We start from the raw sequence: 18144 nt of genomic DNA on the forward strand, positions 1-18144 counted from the left end.
CTCCGGACTCTTGACATTTATACCCATCGAGGTTTGTCCTCCGGGCCCCCCCCCTCAGTTGACTTTTGGAACCTCAGAGCGGTTCCTTGAGGGGGGGGTACTGTCATGGTTTGGGTTTGTTGTCTTGTTTTTTGTCCTTGTTCTGTCTTGTTTGTTTCTGTTTCCTGTTTTATTTTGAAAGTTCTCCTGTCTTGTCTGTTTTCTTGAGTTTTACTTCCTTTGGTCCCCATCTGCCCTGATCGTGTTCACCTGTGTCTTGTCTGCCCTGTCTGTATTTAAGTCATGTCTTTGCCTTCCTCCTGTGCTGGTTCATTAGTCTTGTCATGGTGTTTCATGTCATGCTGTCTCTTGCCACGTTCCATGTTTCATGTTCCTCGCCACGTCAAGTAAGTTTTGTTTGTTCAGAAATCCTGCTCTGCAGCGCTTTGTGTTTGGTTTTTGTTTATTAAAAACCCCTAGTCCCTGATCCTCGTGCCTCTGCTACTGGGTCCAACCGGCTCTCAAGCCACCCCTCCACCGTGACAGTGATCTTAAAAATGTCTTTGTATCGAGTGATTTGTTGAATGCTTTGCACTTCAGGGCCACCGTACAAAACCACTCTAAAAGCAAAGTTCTCATTTGTAGTTTATATTTATATTTATTGTCACATTGCAATTTAAAAGTAAAAATCATCAGAATTTGAGCAAGAATGCTTTTTCAAACTATTGGAACTGTTGACTGGCAAAATGATTTTTAAGCACGAAACCCTCTCAAAAGCACCTTTTGTCATTTGTAGTTCTAAACAAGTGTTATTCATGGTTACATAGTGTAAATGACAGAAAAATGTTCTTTTCTATATGTGCATTATAGTTAATCTGCTTCCCTTTGTGGCACCACAGCGCCCCCTGTGGTCGCTTCTTTTGTGTGACATGCGCACTTCCTTGTTCAGTGAAGCACGTAATTTTCCTTTTTTTTTTTCTTCGCTACACACGCACATGGACGGTACGTTGGCATGGAGTCTGCATTTTTAGTTAGCACCCCCTTTGGAAGCGGAATGAGGTACAAATATTGATGTTGTGTTTCGGACTTTTGTATTTCTTTAAGTAAATGTGAAATTGTTTATTTTAATTTATGGAAATATGTGAAGAAGGTCCTTAATTGGTGGTGCACAACGTGTTGGTGCTTGTTATGCTAATTTTGTGAAGCTAATTTTGTGTAATTTGTTATAAGTGAAACTTTTATTTCTTCATTGTATTTTTCTTTAGTTTTCACGGTGCATGAATACACGTGGTGCTTTGGATGGTAGTGACAAGGACCAATAAAGTACGCACCTGTTGAAGCTCGAAGCGACTCGTCGTTTATGACCAAAGAGGGACCGCTACAGTGAAAACTCACTAGTACACCTGCCACCACTGGGAGAAGCCAAAGCTGACCAGCCCATCACCAAGACATCAGCCCATCCTGTCGTCTTTGGTCTTCATAATTTTCAAGTGCAGCTGGCCACAAATCGAAGGTGGAGCTTCATCTGCAGGGATTTCATCTAACGAACAAACTGGCAACTCATAAAGAGAGCTAAATGTACAAGTGAATCTACACTGTCTTCGTTAAGAAAATACTTAACGAAGACCTTTGAATACTTAGTATTCAAAGGTCTAAAGTTATTTTCCCATCCAAATGAATCTGTCTAATACTTGTTCATAGATCCATAAATGAGCGTGAAATGTCTGTTTATCGAAAACGCTGGATAATAGAGTGATTTTATAATTGATACTCCAGTAACCTTAATGTTTTGGCATTTTCATTATCACTGTTTCATATAATTGCTCCTATGTTGTCCATAATGTGGAAAGGTCTTATGTAAACAATTCTGTAAAGGGTTAATCAGAACAAAGAGGTTGAATTCAGACATAAGACAATAGTAGGCCGTCCTCAAATCGAAACAGTGATAAGCAAACAAAATGTCACATTCAGGAGAAGAAACAGACAGATCTGAAGAAACGCCACAAAGATCCAGCTCTCGGGAAAGAACTTTGACACAAAAAGGCCAAGAAATGCAAAATATGAACATCAAAAAACATACAGCTGGAAAAGCAACGAGTGAGAATCGCATTAAACAAGAAAGATTATAGATCTGTTTTTGGTTCCACAAACACAGAAACTGTTGTGTCAGAGCTATCCCAGAAATCTAGTGACCATTCTAACTCAACCAGTATAAGCAGTAAATGTGTAGATGCAGAGGCAGAGCTGGCAGCCAAACAGGCTCAATCCAAAGCCATTAAAGAAATTCAAGAACAGCAAGCACATGTTCATAAATTAGAAAATGAATGGAAAATCAAGTGTGCAAATATGCTTTCTGAAATGAAACAAGGGGAGGTTGAATTGAACCTTCAGCTAGAGAGAGAGAAAACAAAACTTCTGCAGTTACAAGCAGAAAAAAGGAGTCGATGTGGCAGCAGCTCGTGTAAGAGCGTATGAAAACTTTGACTGTAATGAGAGATTAGAGGAAATTGATATCAGTTCTTCATTGCCAAGTAATAAATCTGGATTCAGACTAAATCCAGATGTTGCATCGTTCCAACCTTGTTCAAAACCTGCCAAGAAATTCACAACTCAAGAGCCTGACAATCTTGCACAAGCAATTGCCAGCTCTTTGAACATGTAACACTTGCCCGTCCCAGAACGAAAGTGTTTTCAGCGGGGACCCCATAAAGCATTTAGACTGGAAAATGTCTTTCATGACACTCATTGCTAAAAAACCTCTCCCAGGAAGTGAAAAAATGTTTTATCTAAAAAATTATCTTGCAGGAGAAGCACTCAAAGCTGTTCAAGGCTTCTTCTACAGAGACTCTGAAAATGCCTACAAAGGGGCATGGAGAGTTTTACAAGAACGGTTTGGAAATCTATTTATCATTCAGAAAGTCTTTAGAGATAAACTCACAAGATGGCCCAAAGTAAATGCAAATGACCCTCTTGCACTGAGAGAATTTGCAGATTTTCTCCAAGGATGTGCTGAGGCAATACCATATGTAAAAGGATTAGACATCTTAAATGATTGTGAAGAAAACCAAAAGTGACTCAAAAGGTTGCCAGAGTGGATTGTGCTTAAATGGAGCCGTATCATTGTGGAAGAACTTGACATTTCTGGAAATTATCCTGACTTCTCCTGCTTTACTGAGTTTCTCAACAAAGAGGCTCGTATAGCTTGCGACCCTGTTGTCTCACCACTCTTGATAAATTCAAAGCCCCCAGATGAAAGGCTAATAAAGAGAGCAAGAGCATTTAATATAAAGGTGCAAAAAGGGAACTCCACAACACAAGAAAAGGAAATGTTCAACAGCAAACCAAAACTACCCTGTTGTGTCTGTAAAGATGAGTCACATGGCATTGCAAAATGTCCAACCTTTTCTACAATGACCATGGATGAAAAAAGGGCATTTATCCGTAACAATCACCTGTGTTACAGGTGCCTGAAAAGAGGACATTCCAGTAAAGACTGTAAAAGAAGACACACCTGCTCTACATGCAGTCGTCGCCACCCCACCTGTTTGCATGAAGACAGGAGACATGTTCCTGTAGAAACAACCGAAAATGACTCCACGCCTACAGAACAAAATGCAAACTTGGAAACACACAAGGTGGTGTCCCACACGTCAACACAATCTGCTTCTGCAACCTCAAACATTGTCCCAGTCTTTGTTTCTACTGTACAAGATCCACAGCAAGAAGTACTTACATATGCAATACTCGACACACAGAGTGACTCAACATTCATATTGGATGATCTAGTTGACATCTAGTTGAATGTAAATGGACAGTCAGTAAAACTGAAACTTAGCACCATGACAGCTATTGACACAATAATAGCTAGTAAAAATGTTCGTGGACTGCAAAGTTAGAGGACTCAACTCTGACAACTACATTAACCTACAGCAGGCTTATACTCATGACTTTATCCCTGTGGACAAGTCTTACATCCAGACCAAGAAAACAGCATTGCTGTGGCCTCACCTTAAACATCTGGCAGATAAGTTTCCCCCGTTACAGGAATGTGACGTGGGACTCTTAATTGGGTATGACTGCCCAGCACCACTTGTTCCTCTTGAAGTGATTACCGGTGGAACAAATGAACCATTTGCTCGGCGATCTGAGCTGGGATGGAGCATTGTAGCTTCATCCAATCCTCACCTTGATAGGCAAGGAAGCCAAAACTTTGTTCATCGCATTACAGTGAAAGAAATTTCACCTCCATCAGCCACTGACATTCTGAAAACATTGGCAGCAGACTTCATTGAAAGAACTCATGATGACAAAAATGTTCCCCAAGAGGATATCCACTTCATACAGTTCCTTGGTGAGAACATAGTTCAGAAAGAGAGTGGAAATTTTGAGATGCTTCTTCCTTTCAAAGGTAACAGTCCACCCTCTCTACCAAACAACATGAGACTAGCAACAGTACGTCTTCAGTGTCTTCAGAAGAAGTCAAAGGCTGATAAACAATATCATAACCAATATAAAACTTTCATGGAAGAGATCATAAGCAAGGGTTATGCAGAACCTGCACCTCTAACACCTTCAGGTGAAACAGAATGGTTCCTTCCTCATCATGGCGTCTACCACCCCAGAAAGCCAGATAAGCTGAGAGTTGTATTTAACTGTTCAGCCAAATTCCATGGCATTTCACTCAATGACACTCTTTTGACCGGACCAGACCTAATCAACCCTATGATGGGAGTACTTTGTCGGTTCAGAAAGTATAATGTTGCTGTCATCTGTGATATAGAAAGAATGTTTCACCAGTCCTTGTTGCCCCTCAGTCCCGAAACTACCTTAAATTCCTTTGGTGGGAGGGAGAAGATTTGGATAGGGAGCCCAAGGAATACAGAATGGCAGTTCACCTTTTTGGTGCTGCTTCATCTCCAGGATGCGCCAACTTTGGTCTGAAACACCTGGCACAGCAACAGAGAGTAAACCTGCCATCAGCATCAAACTTTGTTGAAAATAATTTTTATGTTGATGATGGGTTAGCCAGTGTTCCTGTCATGACTGCCGCTGCCCCTCCCTCATAGCAGCTGCTCATCAGGTCTGATTCTCCTCACCTGTACGCCTCAGTATTTAAGCCTGTCTCAGTCATTGCCGGAACGTCTAGCCATTTTGTCTGACTACCAGCCTTGTTGATGATCTTTGAGCTGAAGATCAAGTTATTAACCTCATGCGCTGTCTTTGTTAACGCTCCAGGTCCTCAAGCCAAACATCTACTTACCTGTCACGCTTCAGGAAACCAAGCATTCAGCCTGCTCGTCAGCCGACGCTCTCACTCCGTGTGTTTCTCCACAAGACTGCTACTCCAAGTCGGATCCACCCCAAGAATCTGTCATCCCCGGCACTGGCCTCTAGGGGACTTACTCATTCAACCCCGCCCCCGCTTCTCCCTAAGTGACTGTTTTTCGACTCCTTCCTCTCAGCCTGCTGGCGGCTCCCATCTCTTGCAACGCCCTCTGGTGTCTGTTCCGAGTACTGCAAGCTCCAGCTCCCCAGTCTCCTCAGCCAATAAATATTAAGCTGCATTCCTGGGTCTGTCGTTTTTGGTTGGTCCTCAAGATTCTTCCTGACAGTTCCGACAGTGGAAGATGCCAAAAAGGCTGATTGTTGAGGCACAAGAGCTGTGTAGGAGAGGAGGTTTACGTCTCCAAAAATTTAACTCCAACGAGGAGGAAGTCCTTGATTGTGTTGACCCTTCAGAAAGAGCTACAACCGCTGAGACTCAAAAATTAGACCCAACTCCATCTGAGTGTGTGCTAGGCATTCAGTGGTGCAGAAAAAATGACACTTTCAGCTTTGATGTACAGCGGGGAAAATAAGTATTGAACATGTCAACATTTCTCTCAAAAAACATATTAATAATCAAGCTTTTGACATGAAATTTTCATCCGATGTCGGCATCAACCCAAGTAATGCACACATAGAAAAAAATCCAAACATTTATGTCCATAAATGAAGTTATGTGTAATAAAGTGAAATGGCACAGGGAATAAATATTGAACACGCTTACTGAAATTTATTAAATACTTAGTGCAAAAACCTTTGTTGGTGGTTACAGCCTCAAAACGCCTCCTGTATGGAGAAACCAGTCGAATACATTGCTCAGGTGTGATTTTGGCCCATTCATCCACACAAACTGCCTTCAAATCTTCAAGGTTCCGGGGGTCTCTTCTGTGAACCTGAATCTTCAGTTCTTTCCAAAGATTTTCAATTGGATTCAAGTCTGGTGATTGACTGGGCCATTCTAGCAGCTTTATTTTCTTTTTCTTCAACCAGTTGAGTGTTACCTTGGCCGTGTGCTTGGGATCGTTGTCTTGCTGAAAGATCCACCCTCTTTTCATCTTCAGCAGCCTGGCAGATGACAGCAGATTCTGATCAAGAATGTCTCGATACTTTTCTCCAGTCATTATTCCTTCAATGATATGAAGTCTACCAGTACCACATGCTGAAAAACAGCCCCACACCATGATGCTCCCACCTTCAAACTTGACTGTTGGTATGGTGTTTTGGGGGTGATGTGCGGTGCCATTTTTCCTCCAAACATGTTGTGTCTTATGACATCCGAAGAGTTCAATTTTGGTCTCATCTGACCAGAGTATCTTCTCCCAGAATGTCATGGGTTTATCCAAATGTTGTGTCGCAAACTCCAAACGAGCTTCAACATGCTTCTTCTTCAAAAATGGAGTCTTGCGTGGTGTGCGTGCATGGAGGCCATGGCGGTTGAGTGCATTACTTATTGTTTTCTTTGAAACAACGGTACCTTCTGATTCCAGGTCTTTCTGAAGCTCTCCATGAGTGGTCCTGGGCGGTTGGAGAACCCTTCTGATGATTGTTCTGACTCCTCTGTCTGAAATCTTGCGAGGAGCACCTTGCCGTGGCAGGTTTATGGTAATGCCGTGTTCTTTCCACTTCCGGATGATGGCCCCAATGGTACTTACTGGAACTTTCAAAAGTTTAGAAATGCGCCTGTAACCAATGCCTTCAGTGTGTTTTGCAACAATAAAGGCCCGTACACACCGGGACGAATATTCGCCAGGCGTTATTCGCCAGCGTTTTTCGCCACGTCTTTTGTGTTCACACCCAGGCGATTTTCGCTGACGATGAGCCGAGCGAACATGCAATTTCATTCCCTGACATTAGATGGCGCTTAATGTAAACAGAAATACTCCTGTACACAAGGTGGCGCTGCGCAACTTTACGATTCTTAAAGTCGCTTTTCGCTCAGAAGAAGAGAGCAAGTATTTACGCGCTTGTCAGAATCATACAAAGAAAACATGAATATTTCAAGCATCAGTAGCTCCAACTGGTACTTGGTAAGGGGATATTTAAGAATGTCCGTCATTATTTCTTTGCGGCAGTGTAGACGCTACTTGGCGTCTAACTTCTTCGCTGGTATGTGTGCTCAGCAAGGCAGTTTTGTGTTTGAGCGCCCCCAAGTTTTGTTTTACTGTAACTTCAGAAGCTCCAGACACTTGTGCAAAAGCACCATTCTCAATGGTCGAATAGATTTCGACGCGACGCGTCGAAAAAAAAAAAACGAATCCGAGGCGGTTTTTTTTTTGACGCTTTGGCGTGTGGCGTTTTTTCATCGAGGCGTTAAACGTCGGCGAAAATCGCCGGCGAAATTCGTCCCGGTGTGAACAGGCCTTTAGGTTGCGTAGGTCTTTGGACAGCTCTTTGCTTTTACCCATCATGCAATGCTTCTTGTCTAACACCTTGCTGATGAGAAACCTTTTTAAAAGGCATCAATCAGGACTATACCAGCTGATATTACTTTGCACTAATAGGGGGCAGGTTAACCTTCTGAAAACTGACAAACTCCAGCTGCTTTCTTGGCTTGCCAGACCTTTTTACCCCTCCTTTTCTTCATGTGTTCAATACTTATTCCCTGTGCCATTTCACTTTATTACACATAACTTCATTTATGGACATAAATGTTTGGATTTCTTTCTATGTGTGCATTACTTGGGTTGATGCCGACATCTGGTGAAAATTTCGTGTCAATAGCTCGATTAGAAATGTGTTTTTTGAGAGAAATTTTGACGTGTTCAATACTTATTTTCCCTGTTGTAGGTTTAAAGGCCCAACCTGCAAGTCGTCGTGGTGTGCTATCTGTCATTGCCTCTGTTTATGACCCACTCGGGTTCATCGCCCCATTTATCCAAAGTGGAAAGCGCATCCTCCAAGAACTATGTAATAGAGGCATTGGTTGGGATGATCCTCTTCCTGAGGATGTAAAGCCAAGGTGGGAGGAGTGGACAGATGGTCTTCACAATTTGAAAGAGATTAAAATTCCAAGATGTTACCACCCACATGACTTCCATCACATGATCAAAGTAGAGTTGCATCACTTTTCGGATGCCAGTACCATGGGGTATGGTGCATGCTCATACCTCAGGCATGTGAATGAAATACGAAGTCCACTGCAGTCTTGTAATGGCTAAGGCAAGAGTAGCTCCCACAAAGGTTGTGAGTATTCCAAGACTGGAGCTTACAGCTGCTGCAGTTTCAACAAAATTAAGTGCAATGTTGAAAAGTGAACTGGACATGAAAATTGATGGAGAATACTTTTGGACAGATTCACAAGTTGTACTGGGGTACATCAACAACGAGGCCCGCAGGTTTCATATATTTGTTGCAAACCCCGTTCAACTCATTAGAGACAAATCAGATCCCAGTCAGTGGCATTACATTGAATCATCAGAGAACCCGGCTGACCACGCATCCAGAGGTTTTGATGCTTCACAGATCACTACAACGAACTGGCTCACAGGACCAAAATTTCTCTGGCGGAGAGAATTCTACCCCACAACCATCTCAACAACAGAGCTACTCATTGGCGATCCAGAAGTTAAATCAGTTCAGACATTGGTGACAGAAACAAAAACCTCCAGTGACATTCTTGCACATTTAGGTCGATGTTCTTCATGGATGAAACTCCTTAAAGTGGTTGCAAGAATCAAGAGGTTGAGCTCTAAACAAAAATCATATAATGAGCATGTTAGTGTCGAGGAACGTCAGAGAGCTGCAACCAAAGTAATCAAGTTGGTTCAAAAGGAAGCTTTTCAGCAGGAGGTGAAACTGCTTACTGAGAAAAAGGATCTTCCAAGGTCAAGCCCACTGTTTCCCCTTGATCCTGTCATGTTTGAAGGGTGCCTCTGTGTTGGCGGAAGATTAAAACAGTCATCTCTCAGTAATGAAATCAAACATCCAGTTATTCTTCCAAGAAACAGTCATGTTACCGATCTCATTGTCTCACATTATCACACCAAAATTTTCCATCAGGGCCACAGTCAAACTCAAATGGAGCTTCGAGCAAATGGATTTTGAGTTATCAGTGCCAGCAAGCTTGTTGCTAAAATCATACACGACTGGGTGCTATGCAGAAAATTCAGACGACCTACAGAGTTGCAGAGAATGGCAGACCTTCCCAAAGAGAGGGTTGAAGCTTCAGCTCCCTTCACTTATAGTGGCATGGACTGTTTTGTGCCATTTCTGGTCAGGAAAGCTCGCAAAGAATACAAAAGATATGGTCTGATTTTCACATGTCTGTATTCAAGAGCAGTTCATCTTGAAATGCTTGAAAACCTGTCAACTGATGCATTCATTAATGCTTTGAGATGTTTCAGTCTCAGAGGTGCTGTTAGACAGTTGCATTGCGATCAGGGTTCGAATTTTGTTGGGGCCAGAAATGAGTTCAAAGAGTCACTAAAGCAATGCGACAGCAAGTTGCTTGAAATTTTCTTGTCAGAGAAACAGTGCGAGTTCATCTTTAATGCACCTACTGCCAGCCATGCAGGCGGTGTTTGGGAACGTCAAATTCGCACCATCAGAAATGTGCTGAATGCTCTTCTGGCACAATGCCCAGGTCAACTTGATGATGCTTCACTCAGAACACTATTCTATGAAGCCATGGATGTCGTAAATAGCCGTCCTTTAACAGTGGATGGGATCAACGATCCAAATGCACTGGAACCATTAACTCCAAATCATTTTATGATTATGAAATCAAAGGTTGCTCTTGGACCCCCTGGATTATTTGTTAAAGAGGATTTGTATGCATCGAAGAGGTGGAGGAAAGTCCAGTTCCTGATTGAGCAGTTTTGGAGTCGATGGAAGAAGGAGTACCTAATGTCTATAGCAACAAGGCAAAAATGGCACAAACACAAACACAATCTCAAGGCAGATGATATCGTCATCATCGAGGATGACAATATTCCACGAAACAAGTGTAGCAAATTGATTTTTTTTTTTAAATGAACATTCTCAAAACTTCAGTGATTATTTAATTTTGAAATTATTTTATTTTGAGTTAACACAGTATGTAAATAAATATTTTGTTAATCTTCCAATTATTTTATACGAAAATTTGTTCCACGCGGTTACCTGTTGCGCAGGGAAGGCAATTAGCGAGACACACCCTGCCTTCACCATGCGGCCGCTGCCCCTCCCTTACCAGTTGGAGTGAGCAGTCTTAGCTGGTGAGTCGCGTTTTCTGCAGTCTCCCAATATTTTTAGTTAGCTTTTAAAATAAACGGGTATTAGTTTCTTAAATATGTTTAAAAATGGATGCAGTTGACAAGAAACTGCTCTAGAATAATTTACATTTACTTTTAACTATCTTTTTATGTGTTTTTTGGTGCCGGTTTTGATCGCGCTCTTTTTTCCTTTGATCAGGGAGCTGCAGTTGTGATGTCCACTGATGCTATTTTCTCTTGCGCTGTTTTAAAGGTTGGTCTCTGCCATTTTGTCTTATTCTGTTTAATACTGTTTTATTTTAAATGCTGTATTTACCAAATATGTGTTTTCTTTTTGTTTTATTATTGTTTGGCATTGTGTCTGAGTATATTTTATTCTGAAAATTGTACATTTATTGAACTTTTTGGATGAATGAAAACAACCAGTCTGAGTGACCAGTCTGACCTGGGAGCTGCAGTTGTGATGTCCACTGATGCTATTTTCTTTTGCGCTGTTTTAAAGGCAGATTAAAGACGCAGTGACCAGAGTTGAGTCTCCCGCTCCTTATTGTGCATCGGCGACCAAACTAAACCTGTTACACAAGTGGAGTTCAAGTTGGTTGACAAGTGGGTCTGTGGACTTCAGTCGTGGTCGCCATTTTAGCAAGTCATTTTGAGTAGACATAAAGTTTGAGCTATATAACCTTTTGTGAATAGTATTGAGACAAGACATATTTGGTTTGTGATTTGTGAATTTTGTTTCTGTTCACCATATTGCATTATACATTTTATATTTGTTTTGCTCTTTAAGTTATGGCAGATGACAGCCAGAAAAGTTTGTGTTTTCACCTGCTGTTGGGAGGGGAAGAGGTTCATTTAGTCTTGGGAAAACCTCTGTCAGTGACACTCCAGGGGCTAAAACTAAAAACCTGTTTGGACTAGATGATGTTCATGAGAAACACAAACCACTGTATTCTACACCCACTGATTCCAGTGAGAGTACCACAAATCAGTTACGTGAACTTATTGGTGAATTAGGAAATCAAGTAGGCGAGTCTATTGCTGGCCGCCTTTTGCCCAATCAGCCATCTTTCAGCTCACAGTCCCCTCACACCAAGCCATCTAGAACTGAGATGCTTAATGCAACCTCTCAAAAGTGAGTCTGATTGTTAAACCTGATGTCAAAGATCCTCCCATGTATCGTGGTGACGGAACAGACAAGTACTCCGTTCAGGAGTGGATTGAAATTGTGGAAACATACATGTACAGAAGAAATCTCCCCCAGAGTGAACAAGCAGAGGAGGTTTTAAGTCTTCTTGGCAGAGCAAAGAGTATTGTTAAAGTGGGGTTGAAAAGTAGCTCCGCTAGCAGCACCCCAGTGTCACCAGAGAGAATATACATAATTTTGAGACGCTACTTCAGTGAGACTCCAGGTTCTTGTCTACCATTGGCGGATTTTTATGCCACTCGGCCAACAGTAAAAGAAACACCAGTAGACTACTGGGTCAGGCTAAACACAGCTGCTGAAGTGGCCGACAGACACCTAAAATGCCAAGGTGGTAAGATGGATAACATGGACTCAGAAATTGCCATGATGTTTATCAGAAATTGTCCAGATCCCAACTTCGCTTGTGTGTTCAAGTGTAAGCCCATAAGTAAATGGTCTCTTACTGAAGTGCAAGAGGCAATTGATGAACACCAGAGGTAGTACCAAGCTAAGAGGTCAGTCACAACCTTGCCCAAAGCACATGCCCTCCACGTAGCTACTGCTGTAACAGCAAGCGAGACCCTTGAATGTAACGCAGAGTACACTAGTGTTGACACAGCCAAGTTATCTAATCCCACAAAGTCAAATGAAGCTGTTTCAGAGTCGAGTGCACTGGAGAGAGTTCTTAGCATGTTGGAAAGAGTGCTGGAACGGACAAGTCACCCCACCCCTTCTGGAGCTAGGCCGCAACCTCATTTACTGCCCCATTTACCCGTGATGCCCCCTGCCGAGTCTGTGGACACAGTTCACATTCGACACGTACTCACTGTATGAGAGAGAAAAGGTGCTTGGGCTGCTTAGAAGTTGGGCACCAAAGAATAGACTGTTCAAAGCCTCCCACAGCCCAGTTGAGCAATACTCAGTATCAGGGAAACTAATGTACTCACACCTTGGAGGGGACAGTGTGAGTGTTAATGATGAAGCCATCAAACTCAATGATGATGCACAATCTATTTATTTTGACTGTGTTCAGACCTCACCACCTAACACAACTGTACAGTTCCAAAACATTGCCAGGCTCGGGAAAGCTGACAGCTTATTCTACACAAATGCACAGGTGGAGGATGTGGTTTCCCTTGAAGCTTTGCTTGACACAGGCTCAATGTCATGTACTATGAGTGAAGAGGCTGAACGACTGTTAAGCAATGCTGGCTCAATGCCCACATCCCATGACATCTGCCCTGATGTTGTGCTTGTTGGCTGTGGTGGAGTCAAAGTCAAGCCCAAATGCATTTACGACTTAAAGATGGAAGTGTACGGCTGTACCTTTCAGCTCCCAACCCTAGTCGTCCCTGGACAGCGAGACCAGATGATCTTGGGGACGAATGTCATTAAACACCTTCTTAAATACTTTAAACAGAGTCCACAGTTTTGGCAGGTCTTGAATATGATGTGTCTGAGATAATGCAATTCCTTAACATGTTGTCTGGCATTAACAGGTGGAGAAGTGAAACCATCCCTGATGTTATTGGGACAGATAAGTTGACCCAATCTGTGACTTTACTACCCAAGCAGGAACATCTTGTGTGGAGCAAGTTGCAAGCCACCAAAAAAATGATGTGATCGTTTGTAGGTCTGTAGCAACCATGAATGGTGAGAGATGGATCCCAGTCAGGGTGCTAAACACATCCAGCAAAGCAGTCACCCTCTGGCACAATACGAAGTTGGCAAAGGTGTCAACCTGCATCGCTGTAGAAGATTTGGATGAGGCCCCCAACTTAAATGCAGTTAAGGTGCAAAATCAGACCATGCACAGCAAACCTGCAGACCATGCCCAAAGCCCTGCCCCAACAGATTACCAAGAGGCCCTAAACAAGCTTGGACTCGGAAGCTTGGACATTGATTCCTGTGAGGTGTCCCACTACTGGAAAGGTCAGCTCCTGCAGCTGCTTCAGAAGTATGAAGATGTCTTCTCAAAGACCAAGCTTGACTGTGGATCAGCTAAGGACATAGTTCACAGGATTCACCTGTCTGACTCCAGACCTTTCAGGCTGCCATACCGCCGCGTTCCACCAGGGCAATACCATAAACTAAGGCAAGTGCTAACGGAGATGGAAGAACTTGAGATCACACGTAAGTCAATAAGTGAGTGGGCATCGCCACTGGTCCTTGTCTGGAAGAAGAATGGAGATCTCAGGATTTGCGTGAATTACCGCTGGTTGAATGCTCGCACAATAAAAGATGCTCATCCTTTACCACACCAAGCAGACTGTCTCTCAGCTTTGGGAGGAAACGCCATATTTTGTGCCATGGACCTTACTTCCGGCTTCTACAACATTGCCATGGCTGAAGAGGACAAGAAGCTAACGGCCTTTACAACGCCTATGGGGCTTTATGAGTTCAACAGACTACCACAAGGACTGTGCAATAGCCCAGCAAGTTTTATGCGCCTCATGATGAGCATATTTGGCGACCAGAACTTCCTGACACTCCTCTGTTATCTGGATGATGTGCTGGTCTACGCGCCTAATGAGGGAGAGGCCCTGAGAAGACTGGAAATGGTCTTTGGCAGATTAAGAGCCCATGGACTAAAGTTGCCCCCTAAAAAATGTCAGCAGCTAAGGAGTGTCAAATTTCTTGGACATGTTGTGGACAGCAAGGGAGTTTCAACAGACCCCGACAAGGTCAAAGCCATAACAGCGATGACTGTGATGGACCTCATGATGGAGGACGGAATAACACCTTGCCAAAAGAAAATCAAGTCATTCTTAGGCATGGTCATGTACTATCAGCAGTTCATTCAAGGCTGTTCCAGCATGGCCAGACCCCTTTTTGCACTCACAGCTGCCCCAAAGGGACGGAAAGGAAATGCTCGTGGTGCTGCTGCTTTCAGAAAGTTACATGCCAATGACTGGAAACAAGAATACAGTGACTCGTTTGAGCGCCTAAAGTCAGCACTTCTGGAATCGGTCATCCTTGCTCATCCTGACTTCAATCGCCCATTGATCCTTTCAATGGATGCCTCAACTGATGGTCTGGGTGCGGTGCTGTCACAAGTTCAAGAAGGTGAGACAAAAGCACGGCCAGTGGCTTTTGCCAGTAAAGCTCTCACCCGTGCTCATAGCAAATACGCGGCCCACCGTTTGGAGTTTTTGACACTCAAGTGGTCAGTTTGCGACAAATTCAATCATTGGCTGAGAGGGAACCCATTTACAGTATGGACAGATAATAACCAACTAACATATATCCTCACCAAACCCAAACTTGACGCCTCTGAGCAAAGATGGGTAGCAAAGTTGTCACCTTACAGCTTCAACATCAAGTACATACCAGGCAGTAAGAACGTAGTCGCTGACGCCTTGAGCCAGCAGCCCTTCATCAAAGGCCGTGTCTCTCACAGGCTGACAATGGAGCCCTATGAAGCCCTGTTGGAGGAGTCTCAGCAAGTACAAGAGGACACAGTTCAGTAGCTTTTTAGGGCCAGTGCCAACCATCAAGAGGTCGAGTACTTTCAGTCTTCCCAACATTCAGAGAACTTGTCAATGAGTGAAGAGGATGTATCTGCTGTCCTGTCAGGGCATGTAGAATGGGAACATGGTCCTGAGCAAAGAGTACTCACCTGGCTCGTTCAAGACCTGGAGCAACTTGTGCCAAGTGGTCAAGTTACCTTACCTGTGTTTTCCCTCAAAGACCTTCAGGAGGCGCAGCAAAATGACACCACAATAGCTGTTGTTGTCACGTTTGTCATACGAGGTAGACGTCCATCACGGAGAGAAAAGTGCAGTCTATCTCTTAGAGCTCTGAAACTCCTGGAACAGTGTGACAAACTCAAAATACTCGATAACATCCTGTACAGAGTATGTAAGGACTTGACTACTGGCAGAAAACGACACCAGTATGTTATACCTGTGTCTCTGGCGGGTCAAGTGCTTCAGGGTGTGCATGACAAAGCAGGACACCAAGGCCAAAGTCGGACATTACACTTAGCGAGGCAGCGATTCTTTTGGCACGGCATGGAGCAAGGTGTGCGCGAGTATGTAAAATGCTGCAAGCGTTGTGTGGTGAGCAAGACTCCTGAGCCTGAGGGGTGAGCTTCCCTTGAAAGCATAAAGACCACAAGTCCTTTAGAACTGGTGTGTCTCGACTTTTGGGCAGCCGAAGATCCAAAGGGTCGGTGTGTAGACATCTTATTGGTAACTGATCATTTTACCAAAATGGTGCATGCCTTTCAGTGTTCCAGTCAGCTAAGCAGGTGGCCCGCCAGTTGTAGGACAGATACTTTTGTGTCTATGGTTTCCCACAAAAAATCCATTCAGACCAGGGTGCGAACTTCGAGAGTGAGGTGATTCAGGAGTTGTTGCAGGTTGCTGGAGTTAAGAAATCGAGGACCACACCATATCATCCCATGGGTAATGGCCAAACCGAAAGGTTTAATAGAACCTTAGGCAGTATGATCAGAGCCTTACCACCCCGAGACAAAAGCAAGTGGCCTCAGATGTTGCAAACATTGACGTTTGCCTATAACTGCACTGTCCATGAGTCAACTGGTTACGCACCCTTCTATCTTATGTTCGGTCGTATTCCCAGGCTCCCAGTGGACATCATGTTTCACCATGTGGAAAGAAATGACGGGATCACTGATTATAACAACTAAGTTGAAAGAATCAGGGAGAACCTTAAAGAGGCTCTTGCCGTGGCCCAGGCTAACACCGACACCAGTCAGCAACGTCAGGCCCGTCTACACAACATGAGAACCAAAGGCACAGACATTGATGAGGGAGACCACGTTCTCTTGGCAAACAAGTGTGTGCGTGACAAAAGGAAGCTTGCCGATAAGTGGTGCTCCACCATTTACACCGTTGTGTCCACAGACTCCAAGTGTCACATTTACCGGATCAGGAACACAGCCACTGGACAGGAGAAAGTGGTCCACCGTAACTTGCTCCTATTGGTGAACTTCCTGCCAATAGAGTTGGATCAAGAGCAAGTGTCGGTGTCTTCATTCAGTACCACTCCAGATCTGAGTGATGTAAACAGTGCTGATCAGGATGTTTCACTTGTGAACTCAGAATGTGATGAGTTGGATCGAACAGCTGACTGGGTGGCAAATACTGTGCCCTTGGATCCTGCCGACCATCATGGAGTTGAGAGTTGTGGCGTGGACTTTCAATCAGATGGGATTAGTGCTGAGAGTCTTATGGAGAGCAATAAAAACTGCTCTAAAGGCCAAGGTTCAGATCTCCCACATGGACAGTTAGAAACCAATGGAGAAGCAGTTAATACAAGAAGGATTGATAAGACAGATTGATAGGCTCCAAAATGAAACAGTAAACCGTATCAGAACCAGGGCTGGCAGGATTGTCAAACCAGTTAACAGACTGATACAAAACATGATAAAGAAAAAAGATACACAAGCACGTGAAGTGTTTTCTGGATTTGTAAGAAGTTTATTTTTGTAAGTTAAATGAAAAGGTCTGAGTCACTGTAGATACTGCATATTGTAAATTTGATTACGTATTTTGGGAAAGTAACAGCCACTGATTTACCTTTTGTGGAGTTGTGTTTACGGCACTACTTTGTTGCAAGTGTACATTGTGAAGTTTGGCCAGCTTTACAGTGTTGCTTTTCTTTTAAAGAGGAAGACGTATAAGTCACAGTAGTATAAGGAGTCATTATTTCTGTTGGCAAAAAATGTTCCTTTTTATCCAGTTTGATGAATATGCAACGGTTTTGAGAAGTTCAGAGGGGAGTATGTAGCAAATTGATTTTTTTAAAATGTCATTTGTAGTTCAAAACAAGTGTTATTCATGGTCACATTGTAAGTTTCAAAGTCCAAACAGTCAGAAACATGCTTTTTTCACACTTTTGGCACTTTTGACTGACAAAATGACTTTAAAGCACAAAACGCTCTCTAAAGCACGTTTTGTCATTTGAAGTTCAAAACAAGTGTTATTCATGGTCTCATTGTAAGTTTCAAAGTCCAAACAGTCAGAAACATGCTTTTTTCACACTTTTGACTGAAAAAAAATAAATGTTTTTAAGCACAAAACGCTCCCAAAAGCACTTTTTGTCATTTGTAGTTCAAAACATGTGTTATTCATGGTCACATTGTAAGTTTCAAAGTCCAAACAGTCAGAAACATGCTTTTTTCACACTTTTGGCAGTTTTGACAGACAAAATGACTTTAAAGCACAAAACGCTCTCTAAAGCACCTTTTGTCATTTGAAGTTCAAAACAAGTGTTATTCATGGTCACATTGTAAGTTTCAAAGTCCAAACAGTCAGAAACATGTTTTTTTCAAACTTTTGGCACTTTTGACTGACTAAATGATTTTTAAGCACAAAACGGTCCCAAAAGCACCTTTTGTCATTTGTAGTTCAAAACGAGTGTTATTCATGGTCACATAGTAAGTTTCAAAGTCCAAACAGTCAGAAACATGCTTTTTTAACAGTTTTGGCACTT

This window comes from Oryzias latipes, chromosome 23, assembly GCF_002234675.1.
Source record: "Oryzias latipes chromosome 23, ASM223467v1".
In the NCBI taxonomy this organism is placed as follows: Eukaryota; Metazoa; Chordata; class Actinopteri; order Beloniformes; family Adrianichthyidae; genus Oryzias; species Oryzias latipes.